The sequence below is a fragment of the Myotis daubentonii genome, chromosome 9 (assembly GCF_963259705.1).
Source record: "Myotis daubentonii chromosome 9, mMyoDau2.1, whole genome shotgun sequence".
NCBI classification, from domain to species: domain Eukaryota; kingdom Metazoa; phylum Chordata; class Mammalia; order Chiroptera; family Vespertilionidae; genus Myotis; species Myotis daubentonii.
The window spans coordinates 61976766-61998501 of NC_081848.1; positions in this window are offsets into that span (position 1 = coordinate 61976766).

Genomic DNA, 21736 nt, shown 5'->3' on the forward strand with positions numbered 1-21736 from the left:
AGTGTTATAAGGTCAAGCCTAATTATGCTAAGAGGACTGAGCCCTCTAAGCTGGGACTTGTTTGTGACTTTGTCAGCAGGTCAGTCTGAGGCTCAACCCTATATCAGTTTCCCACACATTTGTCTAATTTTTTTTTTTCATGATTAGACTGGCGTTATTATTTTTTGAGAAATGAGATAGATATTTTTATCCTACATTGCAAATGAGAAAACAAAGACTCGGTGGAATAAAGGCGAATTATCTTGCGTCGTGTCACCAAGAAGTAATGGAGTCAGGTTTGAAAACCAGGTCTTTCTGAATCCAGAGATCCAGTTTTTAACCATTATACCGCTTCCCTGTGACCCAATGAGTTGGAAGCCCAACTGGGATTTAAAAAATCTGAAACCCAACGGATGTTCTTTCACAGAGATGGAGGGATCAATGGTGGATAGAGTGATAGGGAGGTAGAAAGATAGATAGGTGACAAACTTTTTATAGTTGCTTTTCTGGTGGCATAAGTAACACAGTCTCCCTATAAGTCAGCGGTTCTCAACCTGTGGGTCAAGACACCTTTGGTAGTCAAATGACCCTTTCACAGGGGTCGCCTAAGACCATCGGAAAACACGTATATAACTACATATTGTTTTTGTGATTAATCACTATGCTTTAATTATGTTCAATTTGTAACAATGAAAACACATCCTGCATATCAGATATTTACATTACAATTCATAACAGTAGCAAAATTACAGTTCTGAAGTAGCAACGAAAATAATTTTATGGTTGGGGGTCACCACAACATGAGGAACTGTATTAAAGGGTCGTGGCATTAGGAAGGTTGAGAACCACTGCTATAAATACTTAAGCACTATACACATAGGAAGTGAACATGCTTGTAAGCCTTTTGAAACAATTACTACTACTAGGATAAACAGCTAGCACCTATTGGGTGCTTACTGTTGCATGTCCTGTGCTAATGCTTCACATGGATTATCTCATTAAATCCTCTCCATAGTAATTTCTGAAATTGGTACTAGTATTATTATGACCATTGGACAGATGAGAAAATAGAGACTCAGAGAGGCTAAATAACCCACCCAAGGCCACACGCCTAATGTGGGACAGAGGTAAGACTTGAACTAATGACGACTGCTGTCAGAATAAACTTATGAAACCGGCAAGCTTTGTTTTAGTGCTTTTCTGTCCACCCACAATTATTGAAAGCAAGTTTCCGCATTTCAGCATTTGACCCTTAGAACCTGAGGTCCAGCTGTTTGTAGAACTGGCCCGTCAGGCTGTTTCTATGTGCCCAGCTTGTCTCATTGTCTGACAACTACAGTGCAGAGCGTGCTGGGGGAGGAGGGGAGGGATACCCATTGAAAGGGGGGGCTTTCAGAGGCCAAGATGGGGAGCCCTCCAGCTTTTCTCCCAGCCCCAGCTACAGGCACCACCCACCTTCCACCCTTTCTCTGAGCGACCCTGTGACGCCTGATGAAATTAAACCTGCCCCACCAGGAGCAAACCATGGGCGTCTGGTTCCCTGGCACTTTTAGCCTAATTGCTGCCCAACGAATATAATAGCTTCCCGACTATCTTTTCAGCAACACAGGCTTCTGAAGCCATTCAGAAAGGGCTGAACACCAATAACACTCACCCTTCTGTCTGAGGGCTGAAATCCAATATCAGCTGGAGGGTCCTCGTTTACAACTTGGTTTTCATCTCAACAAGGTCCCTCAGTCTCAGGTTTACTGTCCAGTCGCTAGGCAGGAGCAATCTGTGACATCCCCCTAACCGCTCTCCTGCTTCTCACATCCCAGGGCGGCCAAAGTCAGGATAGGATCGCAGGATTACTTTTCAGGTTGAGAACAGGAGCTGCAAAATCCAGCTGAAACCCATTTTGCTGAGCGGTTACCTACTGACCTTAAGAAGCAACTGGCTCAAATTGTTTTGGGGTTGAGTTTGGAGACCAGGTGGAGGCTTTGACGAATTAGTGGGATCTGCTAATGCAATCAGCAGGTGTGGATCCAACATTGCCACATGCCCACGTGTATCACCTTGTCTTCACCTGAGATCAGGCAGGGAGCCAAGAGAAAGCCCAGCTCCTAATAACTAAGTCTTAGGTACCTCGGTGTTTCAATTATCTAATGCAGGGAAACAAAACAGGTCATCCCAAAATGTAGTGGCTTAAAACAAATGATAACTGGGACTGAAGTCATGTGGAATATCCAAGAGAACTCACTCCCATGTCTGGCACCTTGACAGGGATAATTGGGACACTGAGCTCAGCTGAGACCCTAAGGCAGGTAGGCTCATCTCTCCACAGTCTCAGGCTCTCACGAGAGTTTCCATATGATCTCTTCAACTGCATAGCTGGGCTTCTTATGCAGTGGCCCAGGGCTCCCTGAAGTAGAAACTGTCAGTCATTAAGGATTGAGCAAAAGGAAGGAAGGAAGGAAGGAAGGAAGGAAGGAAGGAAGGAAGGAAGGAAGGAAGGAAGGAAGGAAGGAAGGAAGGAAGGAAGGAGGAGGGAGGAAGGAAAGAAAGAAAGAAAGAAAGAAAGAAAGAAAGAAAGAAAGAAAGAAAGAAAGAAAGAAAGAAAGAAAGAAAGAGAAAGAAAGAAAGAAAGAAAGAAAGAAAGAAAGAAAGAAAGAAAGAAAGAAAGAAAGAAAGAAAGAAAGAAAGAAAGAAAGAAAGAAAGAAAGAAAGAGAAAGAAGAAAGAAAGAAAGAGAAAGAAAGAAAAAGAAAGAAAGAAGAGTGGGGAGTGGGTGGAGGTGGAAGCCTTGTTTTCAATGCTAACTCATTTACTTTATTATGAACAAGGAACTTTATAAAAACATTCTAAGAGCCCTGGCTGGTATGGCTCAGTTGGTTGAGCATTGTCCCGTGCACCAAAAATGTTCTGACTTCCATTAGTCATAAAAAAATTCTTAGCATTCAAGAAGGTAGGAGAGAGGAGTGATGTTACTGAGTAAGTGAATACTTCAAATATCTGCAAACCAGGCCTTATGCCATCTCATAAGCAGATGTGAGTAATGGAATCCATCTGAAGAGAAACATAACTGAGTGTCGGGAACACTTGCTCCTGAGTCTGCACATACTCCTGAACCCTGCTCACTGAGCCAATTGTTGGAGTAAGTTCTTCCTGGACCCTGCTCGCTGCAGCAATTGTGGGACTACTCATTCCTTGAATCCTGCTTCACTACACCAACTGTTGGGTCCAAGTTCCTCTGCCAGTGATTGGACCTCCTTGGATACTGGGTATCAGACGGAGAAGACATAAGAAGTCGTAGGTGTATAAGTGAGTCTTTATTGTAGGAGACAGTGGCCATGTAGCCATTGCTACTAAGGAGCCATCAGTAGCTTCCCCCTTACATAAAAGTAGCCTCTGCTAACACAATAGCAAAAATAGGAACCATCCTAATAAAAACACTCAGCACCAGCTGGTCAGTAATACATCTTCCCCACAATGTAGCCCCCAACGTAAGAACTATGCAGGCACCAGCCACACTGGCTGGTCAGTAAAATAATGACCTCAGTCATGGGTTATAGAAGAGCACGTTTGCATAGCACATAGATTGATGCATCCTTGCTTTTGCACCTGTATATAGTAAATTAGCCTTAAACACCCCGATTAGGATTACCACACTCAGAGTGGCCTTGAACATCCAGTGTACTCTGGACAGGGCCCCTACACTGAGCTATGACTTTGTCCTTGTCGGTGTATGGGACCAACCAAGTCATTTCTATAGGCTTGTGTCAGAACTAAAAGTTCTGGGAAGTAGTATTTCATTGAAGAATGTCATTGTATTTATTCACTGGGGTTTTTTCCATTCAATATTGACTGAGCGTGTACTATGTACCAGAGTTAGGAACTGAAGCTATAGTAGTTAAGAAAACAAAGTCCCTGACCACATGGAGTTGACAATCTAGTCAGGAAGACAGACAATGAACAAGTAAATACATAATGCATTAGATAAGTGCTATGGATAAAATAATGTAGGGCAAGAAACATAAGTAATTAGGGAATGTCTGTCTCTAACATAATAGGCCTTAAGGAAATGAAGGATGACGTGTGGGAGAACAGGTAGGGAAAGGGAAAAAAAAAAACAAGAGCAAAAGCCTTTAGGTAGAATCATCCTTGAAATGCTCATGGAACCACAGGGAGGCAACATGGCTAGAGAGGAGTGAACAATGAGGAAAGAAGGCAGAGATATTGGTTAAGAAATGGGAGCGGGAGACAGATAATGTCTCTCCCCAGATTTTTGCTCTAAATCAGAGTGAGTGGAAGGCTGGTGAGTAATTTTGAGCAGAGTGTCATGATCTGATTTAGGTTTCAGAAGGATGACTCTGGCTGCTGTGTTGAGAATAGAGTTGGAGGCACCCAAGAATGAGAGCCAAGAGATTCTTTTGGAGGCTGTGCGAGGTGAGTAATAATTGTAACTGGCCCAGGGTAGTAGTGGTGGTTGTAATGATGAGTGGTCTATTCTGAAGGAAAAGCTGAAAGTATTTGGTTCTATTCTGAAGGAAAAGCTGAAAGTATCTGATATTGGATTAAATATGGGGTGTGAAAGAAGGAGTAAAGTGAAAAATGATCCTAAGATTTCCATCCTGAGCAGATGGAGGAATGGAGCTGTCATTTACTGACAGGGGAATAGCTAAGAGCCCAATATTTGACATGTTAAGTTTAAAATTCCTATCATACATTCAAGCAAAAGTATCAGGTATATAGCTGAATATGAGTCTAGATGTCAGGGAAGCGAACAAGCTGGAAATTTGTATGTAGCTAAGGGGAAAGCACCAGCTAAACCATACAATGCTTATAATGGTCTTCACTGAACACTATAGAAAGAGTTTATGGGAAAGAAGAAGAATGTTGTGGGAAGGGAGTTCTCCAGGAGAGTTAAATGTAGTTCTCATTTTATGGGACTTGAAACTTGATAACAACTATTTCAGGTAAATGAGAGAGGACTAGTGTTCTAATGAGCTCAGAATTAACCCCAAAATATATTTTTTCTAACCTTAATAAAGGCCAACATAGCCCAGATCACACCATTTTATTCCACTCCACAGTGTCAGGCACTGTCAGTGTCTCTAGAGAGATGAGGGTTATGAATTTTGCTCCAAGGAACTCAGAGCTAAGGAGCCATGCCTGGCGAAGCAGCCCACCTAGAGGTCATTTCTTGATCAGATCAGTTCTTAAGACATTGCAAGGGGTCTTCAAACAGGGCCCGTGGCCACCAATGGATCCAGCAATTAGAAAAGCTGCAATTCTCCCACTGTATAACTGTAACATTCAAAACATCCAGCCACATGGACAAAGTTTAAAAAAGAAAATGTCATTTTTTAAATTCTAGAATTATCTATATTGAAGTACAAGTGAACTGGTCCATGCATGGGGAAAATGTTTCTCTTTATAGTATTTAAATAAATAAAGGTAACAGAGGTATACTATTTTATATTCATTAAATTAGCAAGGAGAAAACATCAGTGATGACATCTAGGGCTATTGAGATTGTGAACATATGCAGCACTTATGCATATAGTAGAGAAGCAGTCTGGTACAATCTTTGGTCAGTACTATGGCATTAGATATTTTGGTAGATTGGATGATCTGTTCCAATTCTTTACCCCACCACTTTGCCCCTCCTTCTAAATATAGAGTGCATTTCCCTGTCCTTGAATTTAGGCTCAGCCATGTGAATTGTTTTGACTAATGGGGTTAGCAAACGTGATACAAATGGGGATTTGCAATATGTTTGTGTAGTAGGGTGTGACCTCTGATGCTTTTGCCATCTTCAGAAGAACATGCCTACATTAAACTGCTGCTGTTGGGACCAGAATGAGAGACATACAGAGTCAGCCCAGTTGAGCCTAACTTAGATGTACCAACCAGCAGATCTGTGAGATTAAATGATCACTATATTATGTCACTGGGTTTTGGAGTGTTTTTATACAGCATGTTTGAAGTACTAGCCAACTAGTTTACATATCAAGTATCATTAACAATGTGAATACTCTTCCATCCTCCAAATACACTTTGAGAGCTTGTCAGATAAATTCACATGTGTATCTGTCAACATAGACTAGGTCATTCTGATGTAACACATGAGGCTTAACTCAACAACAGTATATTTCTCACACATGCAAACCAGATATGGGAAAACATTAATAATGTGTATCCAATGGCAGAGGTTTGAACCTGAGTTATGTCTACCCATAGTATACAAATGGAACAGTGAGGGAGAAACAGGACAACCATCTAGACAGGCAGATGGGCAGAATAACGCTAGTAAGCAAAGGGCTATCATATTTCAAATCTTTCTCATTTGCCATAGCAATTTCTCTTCTGTTTATTTAGCCTTTGGGAATAATTTAATGGGATAATTTTTAAACTTTGAATTAACAAGCTCTTTCTACTATTACCTGTGGTAGCAGAAGAATCACAAATAACCTACTTGTCCAACACAGGGGGAATGCATAAGTAAATTAAGGTACACATAAGATCATAAAAGATTAGGGACAAAAGGGAAATAACAAACAGTGTGACTTTTAATTATGCAAAATATTTGTGTAAGTGAACAAATTTTAGAAGAAAATATAACATAAGACAAACTTAGGGTGGGGCTTACTCAGTGGATTTTTTTCTTTAAAGACCTTTCAAACATATTTTATATTATTGAAATAAAAATAAAATGATTCTCATTAAATATCCTCTGATGCTGCTTATCTGGGAAACAACTAGTTAGAAAATACATTTGCTATGGAATGCTAACCCCCTGGAGAAATGAGATAGTATCTATTTAAACATCTTAAGGGTATCAGATGCTAAGGTGTAGTAACTTGCAATCAATACCTGTAATTTGATGAATTGGTAACCAAATCCATCTACCTGAATCCATTTTTTTTTTCTTCGTCATAAACTAGACTTCAAAACAAAGAGCAAGATTTTAAGCTATCAATTCAGGTGAAACAGAATTTGATCTTTAGTAAACCTTAAAACATAATCTTCACAAAAAGAAGATAGTTTGAGGACCCAGAAAGAGGGGTGGCCCTGCTGTTCAGCCAGGACACTTCCCTCGGCGGGCGGGCGGGAGCCAACAGACACACCGGCATTCTTACACATTGAACAATGCTCAGCGCTTCTCCCCTGGGGAGCCATAGCCCAGAGCCAAGGCCGCGTCTCTGCCTCCCAGATGGCACATCCACAAGCGCATCTTTGATATGGGTCAGGGTCAATGTTTTGGAGACAATTTCAGAAAGACTCATGGTCTCTGGACGTAGCTTCTTAAATTAAAAAAAAAAAGTGTATGAAAGATTCAACATACATTTTTGGAACTGTAAATAAAAAATTCTCAATTGTTATGGTTCCAAGAGGTGTCTTGATGTCTCAGTGCATTTTTTCAATGTAAGTTTTTCATTCATTCACTGCAGAGAACTCCATATTGAGTGTCTCTTTTAAGCTAGAAGCTGGAGATATGGTATGAAATAAGAAAAAGGTCCTTGCCCTGTGAAGTTTACATTTTATTGTGGGACATGTAGCTCATCTCTGTTTTTCCTTCAGACCTGTTATAGTAGGAAAAGATTAAGAGGTGAGCAACCAGAGTAAAGACTCATATTGGCTCCAAAGAATGATGATGAAATATACTAACTAACCCAAATGTATTCCCAGGCTCTAACACCTAGAAAGACTTTTATTGTTTAGTTTCAAATACCCTAAGTATCAATTGATTATACAAACCCACTCAGTCTATGGGAGAGGACATTCAAATACTGGTACTATCAGGTTCAGATTTTCTGAAAAACTGATCTTGTTTGAACTGAAGGAAGTTTTGAATCTAGTATTTCCTCTTCCTCATATTTGTGCCAGGGACAGTGATAACTTCCTTTCCATGCATTATTTGGTCCAATTCTTACAACTATCCTCTCAGGTAGCTATTTTTATCTCAATTGCACAGATAACAAACTTAAGGTCTAATTCTCAAAGCTAGGAAAATTGAAATTGGTGAATTCAAAATTCAGATTCTGTCTCCTGCCAAAGGCTGTGCTCTCCCCCCACAACTTGTTGCTCAAAGACTTTGTGATCAAAAGATAAATAATAGAAGGAGATTCTGAAAAAAAGTCATGCCTTATAGGTATCACAGTGTTTATGTGGTTGGGCTGGCTGGGCATTTTCTGATTGTGCAGCATGACACAGGAAAGAGCGAGGCTTTGAAGTCAGGCTGACCTGCATCTGAATCCCAGCTCCCCCCGTTCTTATTATCACCTGTGACCATAGAGAAGTACCTTGTGACATGGAGTACATTACCCTTTAGGCAATGATAATGATAATGCTTAACCTCACAGGGGTTTGTGAGGATTAAATGGAGTAATGTTTGTAAAGCAACTATTGGAATCCTTGGTATATAAGTTCTCAAATAATTAATTCATTTAGCAAACATTCTTCCTAATTATCTTTTGCAAATCTTTCAGGTAGGTTAGGTTCAAATAAAAAGATTTAAAAAGTAAAGTTTTCTTGTGGGGTCCACAAAGGCATTTTCAGAGAATAAATAACTTATCCCATTACCCAAGGTTAACTCTCCTAGGTTTTCTGTTTGTTTCTTTGGTATATTTGTGTTTATCAGATTGTGAACTGGATCTCAAATGATGTGTTTATCTGAAATATCCCTTAGCAATATCTTGACACTCTTGCCCTTCTAATCCAAGAGCATGAAGAAGGGAACAGAGATGTATAAATCAATACCATGGGCCAGCTACTGTGCCAAACCACCACCTGCACACAGCCTCTCATCTTATCCTCTAACCAACACTAGTAGATAAGTTCTTTTTAAAAAAAATATATATATATATATATATATATATATATATATATATATATATATATATATTTGAAAAATTCCCATGGCTAATCAAGTAATGAAAAAGCAAAACTGAGAAATACAGGCTTACTCCAGACCCAGGCTCTTCAGCATACCAACTACTCCCCAACAAATCTGACATCACCAACTCACGAGTCTTATACACTCGGTATCCTCTGTTTGTCCCTCCAGAGCCACTCTCCACTCTTCATACTCAGCTCTATCAGGCTGTATCATCAGGCTCCTCCACATGCTGATTTCCAGTTGGTTCTGGCCAATGGGAGGTACCCACAGGAGGCAATGAGAGGTGGGGTGGAAGCGGGAAGAGTGAGGTTGGAGCATTTATTCCCCCAGTCCCATTCCATCAGAGCACAGGTTGATAGTGGCCATGTTTCTCTACCAAAGCCATGGCTTTGATCCTATGTTCCCTCCTAGAGTTGCATCCCTGTCCAGGTGCCACCCCGTTTCCTGCTCCTTTGGACCTAGGGAAGGAAATGGCTTCTGGGGCTCATGCTGTTCCTAGAAGCAAGGTTCTTCACCATTCCTTCTTGATTTTCCATGTCCTGTCCAAACTTTTGTAATAATCCCTTCATTCTACTTTCCTGTAGCCCATTTGGCCATCTGTTTGTATTGGACTCTGATTGCTATAGCTTAGGTAATAGAACCTAAGAACTAGGTGGGCAAAGTTATTTCATCTGAAACAAAATTAATTTCTGGCACAGACCAACTCCAAATGAAGCCCTGTGATACTCAGTGCAGAGAATATCTTTAGTTTGTCTCTTTATATCTCTCCCTGAAGATGGGATTTATCACTGATTTCTCTTCCAGGATTGCCAAGGAGACAATGTTATTTCATTCATTCTGGAATCTTTCGCTCTTAGCTTGTTATTTCTTCACTTGCAAGTTTGGAAAGTTCAATAAAGCCTGGGACCAGAACAGATGTTAACATTTTAATTTTATTCTTTAATATAATCCCTTTTGGTATTACAAATGATGCCTGATTGCTTTGTGTCATAGTAAAATAAAATTATTTTGACTTTATTTTAGAATGATGGAACATATAAAAGTCACATACTATGATTTCAAAAGAAGCTACCCAAAGGAGAGACACAGAAGTAAGAAGGGATATATTACTACTGGTATCCCTAGTCAACCATCTTAATAATAAAATTTGGACTATTACAGAAGTCAATTAAAGCTTCTTATATTCTTCTTCATTGACCAGAGTAATGCTTTTAAAAAGGAGTCCAGTTGGGAAAAAGATATGTTGCCCCCAGAAATAATGTACAAAATTTCTCCATATTACAGAGATATAATTCAAATCTATCATTAGTTTTTGAGATGTTTACCTGGTCTTCCCTGACTCCACCCTCTCCCCACTGCCAAGACCCTAGTTTCCTAGAGTTTCTCTTCCTCTTGTATAGTTCCTTGACCATCTATCCCCCATGCTTCAACCACAAAGTTCTTCCTATGTTTTACCCCTGAGTCAAACCTTTGGATGGCATCCCATGGTCTACGGAATAAAGCGAACTCCTGAGAAATATAAAGTAGTCTTAGCTACGTTTCTGGGTGTCCATACTCTCTTCCATTACCCCAGGATCTATGCTTTAATACCTTGGGTGCTCCATCCTTCTCTCTCCTGGACATAGTCTGCTCTGTCTTTCTTCCAGGGCCTTGCCCAGGCTGTCCCTCTGCTTAGAAGGTTCATTCCCATCACTCACTGTGAGCCTCCTGCATGCCTTCTCATGCTCAAGAGACCAAGTTACATGTTACCTCCTGGCTAAAGTTTTCCCTCACCGACTCCCCACAACAGCTTTCTATCACCTTTCATTTCCTTTTCAGATTTTTTAAAAAATCTTAATCTCTTGTTCTCAACTTGTTCAACATCACATCCTTGTTAGAACAGGGAAAGTTACTAATTACTAATTATCTTTTATAATGCCATGCCCTTCTGAGTCAGTGAATTCTAATTATATATTTAGAAAGGAAATGATGTTTATCAACTACCTACGGATGTACTGTGTGCATTATTTACATACATAGCATGATTTAATCCTCACAACAGCATGATAAAGAGAAACACTATTATCCCATTTTGTTGGTAAGGAAACTGAGCCTCAAAACAGAGAAACATTGATCAAGGCAGTTCAGTTGGTGATGGGGAACTTGGAATTTGAACCCATATTCTATCTGACTCACAATCTGTGCTTTTTCCATTACATCACCATTTTCTCATATAAATAATTGATTCACAGATTTTAAGACACCCTCTTGTTTGCATAGCATGTTACAAATTACAAAGTACATTCATAGAATTATCTTATTTGATCCCCAGTAAGCCTGTGAGGTAGTTAAGACAGGGTGAGGATCTTACTTTATAAATCAGAAGGTCAGAGAGGGAAATGATTTGCCCAAGATCATTAAAACCAAAACTGGAGGCATCAACAAGAGAACTTCTGTCTCCTAAGCCAGTGCTCTTTCTCTGTAACAATACTGTCTCCAGCACAGGTATTATGTTTTCTTCCTGGAAGGAAAGAAGAGTTAGTGCTTCAAAACAATTTGACTGTCTACAGAGGCTCCAAATGAACCTTCCACACATCTTGATATTTTGTTCCGTGTTAGTTATCCAAGGATGCAATCTCTGCCCTAACTGGTCAGCCCAGCTAAGCTCTAAATCTGAGATTCCAACATGGTAAGCCAGCAGCCACCTCTGACTGCAGATATGGGATTTCATTTTTATGTTTTGTCCTACACTGCATTTTAAAAAAGTGTAATTAGTTCCTAACTTTTAAAAATCAAGTATCTAGCATCTCCTAAAAAATGTTGATACTGCCCTAGTTGGTTTAACTGAGGGGATAGAGCATTGGCCTGCGGACTGAAGGGTCCTGGGTTTGATTCCTGTTAAGGACACATGCTCGGGATTGCAGGCTCGATCCCCAATAGGGGGCCTGCAAGAGACAACCAATCGATAATTCTCTCTCATCATTTATGTTACTATCTATCTCTCCCTCTATCTTCTTCTGGGGAATCTGGAATTTGAACCCATGTTCTATCTGACTCACAATCTGTGCTTTTGCCATTATATCACCATTTTCTCATATAAATAATTTATATATTTTAAAAAAATATTGATACTGCTAAAATCACTGACTCTGATGGTGAAATGAGACAGATAGTCTCCATTTCCTTCTTATTGTACCTGCTGGCCCTATCGGCTCTTAAGTGTCCAGCCCAGGTCTCATCATTGGAGACTCTCTGTTGACCATTATACAATGCATGAGGGCTTGTAGGAGCACCTGCCACACATTTGCTTCCCTCTGTAATTTTTTTTCAAAGTTTAGTTCAAGGCTCTGCTTTCTTGGAATGATTCCCTTCTCTTAAACATTGAAGAGCATCGTCTGTGAGAACCAACACTTTGCTCTTTCAGACAGAAATAAAGATGTCTAAGCATCATCTACTCCACATCCCTTTATGAAACCTCATTCTATCTGTGCTGGTGATTCTCTCTACTAAATGCTCCACAGGAAAGGACCATTGGTGAGTGCGGAAGAATTGCTCATTGCAGGAGATAAGAGCTTACTTCAGCCTTCCCTGGCTTCTGGATAACACAGAAGAGACAGTACACACCATAATGTAAATGACAGAAAATACTCCTTATTAGTTCCTTTGGGCTTCAGTTTCCTCATCTGTAATATGAAGGTGGTGGATTCTTTGTTCTCTAAAGGCCCTTTGAGATTTAATATGATCTTATGTTATAGGGGAGCCATCCTATATAATAAAAGGGTAATACGCAAATTGATCCTAACAGCGGAATGACCGGTCGCTATGATGCGCACTGATCACCAGGGGGAAGATGCTCAATGCAGGATCCCCTGGTAGTCAGTGCACTCCCACAGGGGTAGCTCTGCTCAGCCACAAGCTGGGCTGACAGCTGCGAGCGCAGTGGCGGTGGCGGGATCCTCTCCCACCTCCTCTGCAGTGCTAAGCATGTCCGACTACAGCTTAGGCCCGCTCTCCATGGAGAGCGGGCCTAAGCCACCAATCGGACATTCCCTGAGGGCTCCTGTGCTGCCAGAGGGATGTCTAACTGTCAGCTTAGGCCCGTTCCCCCGGGGAGCAGGCCTAAGCCAGCAGGTGGACATCCCCCCGAAAAGTTCTGGACTGCGAGAGGGTGCAGGCTGGGCTGAGGGTCCCCTCTCCCTCCCTCCCCCCCACCAGTGCATGAATTTTCATGCACTGGGCCTCTAATCTTTAATATAAATTCAATTTTTGTCTTAGCGTGTTTTAGTTCTGCATTTGTAATTAAAAATATATCCTAACTTTCAGGTAGAAGAACAGCCTAATGATCTCTCACAGTGTTTTGGCTGCCCACAAAGCCAGGATATTTCTGGCTAGATATGGGGCCCCATGGATTAGTAAAAAGAGCTTTAGGCTAATGACCAGGACAGTTGGCTGTGCCACTTACCTGTCACATGATCCTGGGCAAGTCCCTTTCTTTCTCTGGGTCTTGGTTTCCCCATTGCAGAATGAGAGCAATAGCTTAAATTCACCAAATCTGTGATTATAGATGCAGTAAATCCACATCTGTGAGCTTGGCAGCAGTGGGAATAGAAAAAACACTGGACAGATGTCAGACCTGAATGCTATTCACAGTTCTGCTACTCACTATGTTTGTGATTCTGGGAAGTTGCACACGTGCTCTGGGTCTTCCTCCCTATTGGCATTTGTCACTTGTGTGCTGTGTTTGTGTGTGTGTTTGCTTCTAATCTGGCCATCACCATTCATTTTTGTAACCACTTGGACTATAGGCACCTGAGTTTGCTACTTACCCAAGAGTTTCATTCACTCAGATTATCTCTACTAAGCATCTCTTGGTGACAAAACTTTTCAGAGAGAGGTGATATCGACAGGAGCATACTGCCCCAGTGAAGCTGATTTCCTGGTGAAGTCTACAACTCTATCTTGCATATACAACCCCAAGTCTGGTTGCTGGTACAACTGGTTTTCTGTATCCTTCATTACCCCTTCCCTTCAATGCATCCTCTTCATCCTTTTCTCTGGCTTCCACCTAGTGGTCACCAGTGCCCTAAAGTCCTTTCAGCTGTGTGCCCTGCTCTTACATCAGCTCTTATTTAATCCCCACCCCATCCTGAAGAGTAAACCCAAATGCTCATGTGTGTGTAGTAAGGCCAGAGCAATTAAGTAGACAATGAAAGCAAGCATGCGACTAAATATTAAAAGTAAATGTGGCCTACTGGAGGATCCTTCATCCCAAAGGAATGGTATGAGCAAGGGATCTGGGCTCAAGAAAATGTGCATTCATTGCTATGAAGCTACTCACGGGCTGTGGGACTGATACAACTTGTTTAACCTTTTTGGAGCTTCAGCTTCCTGATCTGTAAAATGGGAATGACAGTAGTACCTACTCTTTGGGGAGAATGTTGAGGTTCAATAAGACAATGCATGTTCAACACAGAGCCCAGCCTGGCAGGTTTAAAGTGCTTGACCCATGGTCCCTGTTATGACCACCCTGAGGCCTGGATAATTGCACTTGTGGTCAGGCCGATTGCAGAGATGTTCTTGGAGAGGAGAGGCCTTTCTGCCACCCCCAAACTCATGCTAATTAGCCCATGTTAAGGACAGAATATATACAGGGCCTCCATTCAAAATCATTCTCAGTGAGACAGTGAGAGAATCAGCCACAGATTGCAACTCGACCCTCTGACTGCTCAGTGTAGGCAGGAAAATCTTTGCCAGTTCCAGAGACAACAGCATTCCGGCTGCACGTGGCGTTGACTTCCAGTGCCAAACACCAGGCTCTTTACAAAGCCCTTGTTTTTCTGCAAACGTGTCTGTCCATGGGCCTTGTTTTGCAGATAATGGATTTACAAAGAGGCCTGTTCTTCCTTTCTGGCACCTTGAAAGGAAAAAAATCCCTGAATGGAAAGAAGGATCAAGTGGCTGCTCGGCTTGTGCAGTGGCTCTTGCCTACAGACTGTGCCACCGAGTTGGAGGCCAGGTTGCATAATTACCCAGTGCCAGCACACAATTACCTACAATTAGGCTAATTATATAAATACACTATGATCATCGGAAAGATAACACTGAGTAGCACACAAAGAGCAGTGGAAGGCCCTGAGGGAAACCTAAAGGGAATTGAGGGAGGATCAAGGAAGTTCCACGGGATCCCAGCACCTTGCCCTAGAGCAGTAGTTCTCAACCTTGGCTGCACATTAGAATCCCCTGGGAATCTTTTTAAAATCCTGATTTCTGGGCCTCATCCTCCGGAAATTTTGTTTTCTTTGTTATGGGGTGGGGCCACAACATTAGTAACAAAGAAAACAGAATTTCCGGAGGATAAGGCCCAGAAATCAGGATTTTAAAAAAAGATTTCCAGGTGATTCTAATGTGCAGCCAAGGTTGAGAACCACTGCCCTAGAGGATAGGCACCAGCTTCCAACTTCCTCTCCCCCAGCCCAACCTCCCACCCAAGAACAAATCCTTTCCACAGCCTCTGGGGGCTAGTCACCCTTCACCATCCCCCAAATGTCCCCTTTACCATCCCTGTCTGTTAACACAAGAAATTATAAAGAACAATTGGGTTGGAAACCATATCTAAATTCCTGGCCAAGAGCACAGCCACGCTGCTGACATTTAAAGGCAAGCCGTGGGCGCATTCTGTATGTCCACACGTGACTGATCATCTTGCCATTCTCAGATAGTCAGGCCATAGCAATTAAGCAAAGGTTTACACTGGCGTAAAAATGACCGCTGACTGACAGAGGGCCAACTCCAGAACCTCTGGCCCGCTCTGAATCCTGGCTGCCAACTCTAATTTTGACAAATGCATGTTGAGCTCTGGAGGAAAAGGGATGGTTTCCCAAACACACACACATGAGCATTTGGGGTTACTATTCATGATGTCTGTTTCCTGTACTCTCCTGGACCAGGATTCTCAATATTCACTCAACAAGTAGTTATGGAATACCATTTTTTTTTTCAATCTGCTAGTTTGATTTTGGAAGTAGAGAATAAAAACAAACAAACAAAAAATCATGGCCCTTGCCCACTAGGAGCTTAGTGTCTAGCTGTGGGGAGAAAAGGGGACATGTACTACTTTTAAGTGGATTGGCCCTTCCTGGGACTATGGAGGATTGCATTATAGTCCCTAATTGCTCACTCTTCCCTCTTGCCACCTGTTTGCCATGTGACTTGGTGGTTCCTCTCCTTAGAGATAGAGTGACTGTCCTACCCTACTTTTGGTGAACTTGACTACATGACTTGTTTCGGCCAATGGAATTTGGGCCAACATAGCAGAGACCAGTTGCAAGCTTTGTCCTCAAGAGACATCACATGCTTCCACTCATCTCTCAGGGAACATCCAACCTCTGCCATGAAAAGAACAAGTCCTACGTACCTTGATGGTTCCAGAAGAATGAGAAACTTGCAGCAGACCTGAACTGAACCTAGAACAAAACCCTACCCATGGAGCAAACCTGTAGTGGAACTTTCTACCTGGACCCATGCCCAGCCAACTCAGCTGACCCTCAAATGTACAAATGAGAAAGAAATACTAATGTTTGTATGCCATTGAGATTTTGTGGTTGTCCTGTTACACAGCATTTTTATGGCAACAGTGGACTGATACAAAATTTTTTTGAAGTTTCTAATAGGGACTTTAGTACATGTAGCATTTCACCTAAAAAGATGGTGAAGAAAAAATTCTGGAAGGATACAAAGTAAACCAAACTGTGAACAGTGCTTTCCTTTAGAAAGAGGTTTGGGGAAAGGGGTTTGGGGCATGGGAGAATGAAAAGAGACCACCCGCTTTTTATTCTGTCTCCTTTGACTTCCTTTAAATTTCAATAACAAGCATTGTGCAGTTTTTAAATAAATACATTTTAAAAATATCATTTAATAAAAATGAAAATAAGGGAAATTGAGAAGAAAAGACATTCATCAAACCCTTAATGCAGTCTAGGCACTGTTATGATTTTATACACCTTACCTCATTTAATTTTTACAACAGCCTATCTCTGTCTTTTTTAAAAAAATGTTGGGGTAACATTGATTAATAAAATTATTAGGTTTCTGGGGTGCAATTCCATAATACCTATCTGTACATAGTATTGTGTGTTCATCACCCCTCGCCAAGTCTACATCCATAGCCATTTATCCCAACTAGCTCTGTGTTACAGATGAGGACACTGGGCTCAGAGTGTTAGGAATGCTTGTCCAAAGCCAAACAGCTAGGACACTGAGGAGAAAACATTTGAATTCAAGGCTGCCAACCTCAAAATCTCCAGTCTTTGCTTTCTATTATATTGTTGCTTGCTGTCACAGATGAATAAACATTCAGAGCCTCCGTTTCCTCGTTTGCAAGAAAGAGAGGTTTGGACTCCACCATCTCTAATGTTCCTGATAGTCTAAGATTCCGCGAGTGAAGATTCCCATCATGCAATGATGATTCTTTCCTTTCAGGGGAAGACAATCAAATTTTCTTTAAGTACAGTGCTCCCCTAGCTCACAGAAGAGCTTATTATTTCCAGATCATTAACTGCCTGACATAGAGATTTGGCTGAGAAACCTGAAGCTCAAGTGTTAGAGGTCTCTGCCAATTGAAGATCAGTCAAATGTGGATAATGGCCTCTGTTACGCTAATGCAAGCCTACAGGAAAATGTGATTGAATTTATAAAAATTCTATCAAATGCAGCTTTTCAGGAATTCATCTGTTGGGTGCAACAAGGTACATCTGTGCTATATTATCCAAATAAGTTCCACCTGGCAGACAGATGATGGTAATGCTTAAAAAGGAAAAAAGAAAAAAAAACAGGCGTTTTTAGAAAGTGCTTTCATCTCATCTCACTCTATTTTAACTTGTGCTAGTCTCTCACACCCTTATTTCTAGGTAAAGCAGAGACGTTAATTTGGCCAAGCAATGGATGATGCACTTTTATGAACAGATAGAAGCAGATTGGTCATGAGACAATCCTTTCAGATGTCACTCCACAGTATGAAAAGTCGGGAAGGGGGGATGGGCAAAAAAGCAGGGGCCTGTTCTTTGTCCAACTGGCTTTACTTACGATGAAATTCACAAAATGGGCATGAAAGCTGTGCAACGTGAACCTCCAGAGACTTGTTCTAGCTTCTGCTACAATCGAGGGTCCTAAGAAAGCCAAGGGAAAACAAGCCATTAAAATTGCAATCATTTGGGGGTATTGAGAAGATCAAGACAGGTTATTTGGATGTCTGGGGTAGTTGAACTTGAAGAATACTTTCCAGGTTCAATGTGATTTAACACAGAGGATTCTTATTATAGTCAGTCTCCTGCCTTAGGTGACATTTTAACTTTCAGCAGCAGATCGCCTTCCCCTCTCCCCGGCCCCTGCTCATTTTTCCTCTTAGTCTTTGTGGCTTTGCTCAAGACAATGTCATCCATTCTTATTTGGGCCTTTGTAAACTCAAATGCCTCCAGACTCAGAAGTTAGCGTCAAGAGCCAGACATCTGTTTCATTATGAATATCTGTCTAGACATAAAGGGAATCACTCAACGCTACCTCCCATGATCCTGTGAGCACCTTGACAATAGCAGACCAACTCACGACAGACAAACAGACATACTTCCACCTGCCCTACCCCTGGGCTTTCACTAACCTTAATAGATTCTACTTTCAATAGAAGCAAATAGGAAATAGTGAGGCTTCTCTATTGGTAGAAGTAACATGATGTGTTCAAAGACTGATTTGATTTGCTGAGTTTGTTGTTTTCCCTTCTAAAGGTGGGTAGCTTCCTGGTTTGGGGTGGTGGGGGGAGTATAAAATGTTCAGCCTTATTACCCTCTTGGCTTTATTATCAAACCAAAAGGATCAAGAGGAAGATGCTGTTGATTAATTATTTTGCTCACAATTGGAAATCTTGTGCAAAAGCACTGATGTTATTATCCACAGGTCAAGCATGAAATGCACCTTTCTTAGGAATAGTGTTCATTCATGACTGCTCCCTCTCACCACTCCTCCTGTAAAATGCTAGTATTGAATGTAGACCACCTAGTGTTGACCTCAAAATTGTGTCAGGGGAGCGGATCAAGTCCTTTGCTTCAAGATGGAGGATCTGCCAATAAAATTCTGTCTAGGATGTTATTTGAAATCTCTAGAACAACCAATCAGTTTTTAATGTACACATTCTCAGAAACAGCTTTTTTAAGGTGTATTCTCCCTTTTTCATTCTTGAGGAGACTGATGCTCTAATATACACAATCACATTAAATTTAGTATGTGATTTTAACAAGATGAGACTTGGAAAGAAGTACAAAATAACTGAATAAAATTTGATCCCCTCAAAATTAGATCATTAGAAGGCCACATACTTAGTCTATTACATACTTAGTCTATTGTGGCTTCCTTTGCTCCTTACCCTCTCCTATCACCTTGGGAAAAGCTATGAGTCACTTCAGACATATAGAAAAATTAATCTAAACACCTCAGAATTCTTTTTCTCTTTAACAACAACAAAAAGCATGCTCTAAGTTATTCTAAAATTTACATGAGATTTTGTACCTAAAGACTTATAATATTTTCAAATGTCAAATCCCCCATCAAACGATTATTTGCAGCTATTAAGGGCACTCCAAAAATGTAGCAGGTCTTTAAGGTACTTCCAAAGTTGTAAACAAGGCAATAATTTTGGAATAAGCCTTTCTATGGAGGTGGCTACTTTGGAGAAGACTATGTTCATTTGCAGGCATACATTCAGGTGTTGCACAAAGTACAGAGGATTACGGTCTCATTGTATTCTATGTAAATAGCACCCCTTGGGATTTTGTAACACGAGGAATATGTATGTCCTTCTCTGTTTGGGGGAAAATAATACTATGACTTGAGTCACTCTCCTAGTCTTCATAGCGAGCATCCTTTATAGCATCCTTTTCAGAATTTTAGAGCCTCGAGGGTTACATTTTCTTTCTCTTTAAATATGTTTTCATCCCATGGAATTACTGAGAAATGTCCCTATTTTATTGATAACTATTCTTTGTCATATTTATGAGTCTTTCAAAGAAATAAAAACTACCTTCTGGAGATGGTTAGGGTTTGTGTACTTTCATATCCCACTGTAATTTTTATAGCACAAAAGTGGCAAGGTTAGAAACATTTCTATCCTAAAGTAAGTGAGATGGTCTGGGTTAATGTTACCAAAAGACTTGGAATTTAAGCCTCAGATGTGGTTGAGAACTTTACTGTTGGTTTAATTTTCCTTTAATCTTTTCATAAACAAAAAAAGAGACACATTTAAGAGAGAGATTGGGAAAAAATGATAGAAATTCCTTTAAAAAAATCCAAGAATAGGACTTGGTCATTGGCCCCATTTAAATGGTTAGGTTTATAGGTCACATTAATCAATATTTGGTTTCATAGCAGATGTGGAGGAAGTGAAAAGTCTGGATTCCAAAAGGACCCAAGAATACGGAAAAGTATCATGTTTCACATGCACAAGGGAGAAATACAGAGGGAAAGAGATTTATGTATAGCTGAAAGCAATAAGGATGAAAAAACACAACTCAAGTCATCAAAATCACTGTTGAGAAACCAGACTTGAATGCTGCTTCGAGTTTTCTTGATTAAATTTCAACATCAGAAAGCCATGAATAATGAGGATTTGTTTTAGTGTACCCCAGTGTGAGCCACTGGCCCACCTTGAGGGGGACACTTTCAAATCGCACTTAGCAGCATCTATGGATGAAGGCACACATTCTTTCTCTCCCTGCCCCCTTCCTCTCTTTCTCTTTCTCAAAACTTCCCAAGTTGGGCCTCTTGTGTCTTTTGCAGAAGATCTTTGGTATCTTTTGTTCATTCAACAAACGTTTACTGAACTCTCTTCGGGGGCCAGCCTCTCCTTTAGGTGTGACCTGAGACACATAGAGGAAGAATTGGACCATGGGAGCAAAGAAACCCCAGATGATGAAAAATAAAAAAGAAAACATAGGAAGGGTCTTGAACAAAGATTGGAGCAAAACTAAATTTGCTCCACTGGCATCCACTCAACATAGATACTTATTAGTGCCTACTGTGTGCTTGCTGTGTACCAGGCCCCCTGGAGAACATGACAAGAGTGAGATAGAGCCTTCTGATCTCTCCAACCTGAAGAACATCCTTTCATGTTTTTTTTTTTAAAATATATATTTCTTTATTGGTTTCAGAGAGGGAGGGAGAAGGAGAGAGAGATAGAAACATCAATGATGAGAGAGAATCATTGATCGGCTGCCTCCCGTACGCCCCCCACTGGGGATTGAGCCCGCAACCCAGGCATGTGCCCTTGGCCAGAATCGAACCTGGGACCCTTCAGTCCGCAGGCTGACACTCTATCCACTGAGCCAAGCCGGCCAGGGCCCTTTCATGTTTTTTGACACCCTTCCATCCAAGTCCTCCTAAACCTCTTCGCTGCATTCACCAAATCACACAGCTGGATGCTGGAAGCCATGCCTGCTGGGTTGACTATGTAACACAATTACAGATGTCCTACTCATAACCTGAACCAGTTGTTTACCAGTACAATTATTTTAAGGCCTGTGTGTGACTGCTGCTGGCAGGTTGGTGAGCAGAGGAAAACAGGAAATGAGCGGAATCATTTATTAACATTAAAAATAACAAATTGAAAGGTGTTGGGTCCTGGGGTAAATAGCCGTTGGCTGCTGCAAATGACAGAATGGGAATTTTCCAAAGAAAGGACTTACCTGAAAGAATTTTCCAAAATTTGGTTTTGGTGTCATGGAAAAACACTAATTTTGAAATGATTTTTTCAATTGCTAGATGTGTCTTCAAGAAGACACATACTTGCTAAGAACTATAACATGAGCAGTGTTGTACAAAGTCCCTGTATTGTTCATGCCTTGAGAATATTCTGAAA